The sequence below is a fragment of the Gossypium hirsutum genome, chromosome A03 (assembly GCF_007990345.1).
Source record: "Gossypium hirsutum isolate 1008001.06 chromosome A03, Gossypium_hirsutum_v2.1, whole genome shotgun sequence".
In the NCBI taxonomy this organism is placed as follows: domain Eukaryota; kingdom Viridiplantae; phylum Streptophyta; class Magnoliopsida; order Malvales; family Malvaceae; genus Gossypium; species Gossypium hirsutum.
This window is the reverse complement of record NC_053426.1, coordinates 11,641,774-11,645,905: the sequence shown is the minus strand read 5'-3', so window position 1 is coordinate 11,645,905 and position 4,132 is coordinate 11,641,774. Positions and strand designations below refer to the sequence as shown.

Here is a 4,132-nt window from a genome sequence, read left to right as displayed (position 1 = left end):
CTGCTCCACGTACTATGTATGATTATGATAAACCTTCTTTAATAGGAACTGAATCGAGCATAGTTAGGCCTGCTGTTGCTGCAAATAATTTTGAACTGAAACCTAACACCATTCAAATGATCCAATAGTTTGTTCAGTTTGATGGTTTGCAGGACGAGGATCCCAACACTCACTTGGCAAATTTCTTAGAGTTTTGCGAAATTTTTAAAATTAATGGCATTTCTGATGATGCCATTCGCCTTCGGTTGTTTCCCTTTTCGCTGAAGAATAAGGCTAAACAATGGTTGAACTTGTTACCACGAGGGTCAATCACTACTTCGGAACAAATGATCGAAAAGTTTTTATTAAAATATTTTCTTCCAGCTAAAGCAGCCAAATTACGTAATGATATCTCCTCTTTTATGCAGATGGATTTAGAAACACTCTACGATGCATGAGAGACATACAAGGATCTGTTGCGAAGATGCCCTCACCATGGGTTACCACTCTGGCTACAGGTTCAAACGTTTTACAATGGCATGAACGCTTCAACTAGACAGATGATTGACGCAGCTGTAGGTGGAACTATCAATAATAAGACATCTGAGGATGCTTATGAATTTATAGAAGAGATGTCACTGAATAATTATCAGTGGTAGGTCATGAGGACGAAGCCAACAAAAACAGCCAGTGTTTTTAACGTCGATTCGGTCACCATGCTCTCTAATCAGGTAGAACTTTTGAATAGAAAAATTGACAGTTTTCTTGGTTCTTCACATGTTCACCCAGTAATGCAGTGCAAAGCAAGTGGAGGTGGATCAAGTAATTCAGAATATCCATCTATGGCCACAACATGGAGAACGAGCAGTTAAATTACATGGGTAATAATCCTCGATCTCAAAATAATCCTTATAGTAATACTTACAATGAAGGTTGGAGGAACCACCCAAATTTCTTATGGGGAGGCCAAGGGACTCAGAGATAACCACCACCTTCAGGCTACCAACAACAACCTTACCAGCAAGAGAAAAAGCCGAACCTTGAGAAGATGCTAGCAAAATTCATCTCGGTGTCAAAAACTCATTTTTAGAATACCGAGGCAGCAGTCAAATTCCTAAAGGAGCTTTTAACAAATAAGCAGAAGTTGGATGAGGCGTCGCATGTGGAGCTAAATGTGGTTTGCTCAGCCATACTACAGAATAAGCGGGCAAACGAATTAAAAGATCCAGGGAGTTTTACGATTCCCTGTTTAATTGGTAGCCTAGATGTTAATAATACTTTGGCTGATTTAGGGGCTAGTATCAATGTTATGCATTACAAAATGTTTAAACAACTAGGTCTTGGGAAACCCAAACAAACTAGGATGAGTATTCAATTAGCCGATAAAACAATTAGATTTCCTAGGGGGATTATTGAAGATGTACTCGTTAAAATTGACAAATTTATATTCCTAGTTGATTTTGTTGTTCTAGACTTAGAGGAGGATAGTAACGTTCCTTTAATTTTAGGGAGGCCCTTTTTAGCAACTGCTAGAACAATAATTGATGTTAGCACAGGTGAACTCACACTTCGTGTGGGAGACGAAACAATCACCCTTCAAGCTCATAATTCAAGTAACACATCGAAAATTGGAGGTGGTTGTATAAACCATACTATTAAAATGGATTATGTGGTGAAACCTTCTGGCAGGAAACACGTTCAAAGAACACACCTGAGCCATGTTCGAATAATGACAAAGGACCTATCTATGAAGAACGAAGGCTATAAATTGAGGAACTAGATGAATGGCGAACACATAAACCGAAGACACACGATAATCCAAAACCACACCATGACAAACTCAATATCTCACCAAATCAACTTAAGGTTGGAGACAAAGTACTACTAAATGTAGCAAACCCTTGTATTGCCACTTCTGAACCTAACGGAGCAATCCCTCTTATGATACTTAGTATTTTACCATATGGTACAGTCGAGGTAATTCATCCCAAATTAGACACTTTTAAGGTAAATAGTACTCGTTTTAAACCTTATGTTGATAAAATTGATAGAAGGGGTGAGGAGTGTAAACTCCTCGCACCACCATGACCATGCACCAGAAAGGTAAGTCAAGCTTATACTATAAATAAGCGCTTCTCGAGAAGCCACCTGAGCACTAACGATGTTAACTTCTTTAAAAATTTTAGTTTTAACATCTAATCACTAACTGAGTCATTGAAATACAGGTTCTCTAATCCACACGGTAGGGCACACGGGTGTGCATTAGGCAGTGCCTACAGCACGAAAGGAGACACGGCCGTGCGATACAGTCATGTGAAAAAAGGGCAAAATTTTTCCTTAGCACGGAATGCGATAAGTGGCCACAGCCAAGCGACGTGGCCATGGGCAAGTCTATCAAACCAACACGGGCATACGACACGCTTGTGTCTAGGAACCATGGTTGAAACTGAGAATTTAGCACGGGCGTGTATAAAACAACACGGGCGTGCGCATTGGAACAGAGTGTGGGAGAAGCGAACGAAGTAGGACACAATCGTGCGACACGGCCGTGTGCACCAACATGCCCAAAAAGCACGAACGTGTGTGAGTCTCAAACGTGCCCAAATTAAAAAATTACAAAACACACGGGCAAAAATTAGCACACCTGTGTGCCCCAAAATCTATATAAACCCTTCACTATTCATCATCCCCTTCCTCAAAATCCCTAACCCTAGCTGCTGCAACTTCACACGCCCTACCTGCCACGCCCGTGCGCCTACTACAACACCACTTTTGACGATCCAAAGCTCCTCCATCTTGCGTTTGTTCATTTTTTTCCCTCTATTTTCTTCATTCTTTTACTTATTTCATGATATTTTGTTTTATTTTGAGCAAATAATCATAGTTATCATGATAGAAATTTGCAATGTTAGTCAGTACATTTTGCTACATTCATCCATTTTTCTTATTTCCATAGATTTCATGCTTACCCATATGCATTCATTCACTAGATATTTCCGTTAGCATTACTCTCATAGTCCTTTTCATAGTAATGACATACTTTATTTGATTGGGTTTATTTTTTTTCTTTTAGCATAGTTGTTCTTTCGTACTTGACTTCTAGGAAATATCTCTATTAGTTTTACCATGCATATTTTTCCGTGCTATTATTGGGGAGTAATTTTATTTTTATTCTGACTTGTCATTGCAGGTATACTATGTCAACCTCACGTGGCAAGAATATCGCCGTCCCCACTTTGAAGAAAAGGAAAGGATCAACGTCCTCCTCGAGTCCTACCACTGAGATCCGTCACCCTTTCCTCTAATTCTCCTTGGGACCCCAAGAGGAACTATTTCAGATATTACGGGCTCATCCCCTAAGTGTGGGCCGCTTCATTGACTGGGCCGCACTTGAACAAATTCAAATGGCTGACGCGGTGCGAGCCCTCCTGACAACTAAATCGTAGGGGCTCTTCTTTGAGATCAATGAGCAGACATACCTCGAGCTCACGATGGAACTCTGCCCGACCTTCCATCGTCAAGTCATCATGACAAACTTCGACGATCCTGGAATAGTCCAGTTCCTCCTTGGTGGTCTAGTGCACCAATTGAGCGTACCAGGGTTTGGAATTGCATTAAAGCTATACACGGAGGAGTTCATGGATGACAACAACTCAACACCCTCCATCGCTACATCTACTACTCTCTCTCTAAGTGCTAGAAGGACCTCGTCACTGTTTCAGCCACCTATGATCCTAGCTGCCCTAAGGCGTCAGCCCTCGCCCTATCCCTGCGATACCTACACGCCATCTTGGCCCACACTTTGATAGGATGACGAGAGAGCACCGGTGTCGTCAACACTCACGATACCTATTTCTTGTGGAGCATGGCGAACGAGCACTTCTTCAACCTTGCCTACTTCATTGCCCTCGCCATCCGCCATCAGACGAGCGACATAGGAGAGAAGTTATCTCTATCGGGCCCTATGTGACTCGATTGGCTCGGCACTTTGGGCTCCTCAACACAGTGGCACAATCATCCTCCCTCACTTTCATCAGCTAGGTGTCCCTACAGGAAATCTCGAGCATGCTACATATGAGGATGATTGAGAAACGACATGGCACCTACCCTCCTCAGTACTGCCTTATCCAGTCCATTGAGGAGGAGGACCCAA

The 4,132-nt window shown here is 42.0% G+C and overlaps 1 non-coding gene across 1 annotated transcript; it reads right to left on the bottom strand.

The window, feature by feature from the left end:
- Positions 1-374: 374 nt before the first annotated feature.
- Positions 375-481, bottom strand: LOC121225270 (small nucleolar RNA R71). Its single transcript, XR_005923158.1, has one exon. It is a non-coding gene; the product is annotated as a small nucleolar RNA R71 (small nucleolar RNA).
- Between the last annotated feature and the right edge of the window lie 3,651 nt (positions 482-4,132).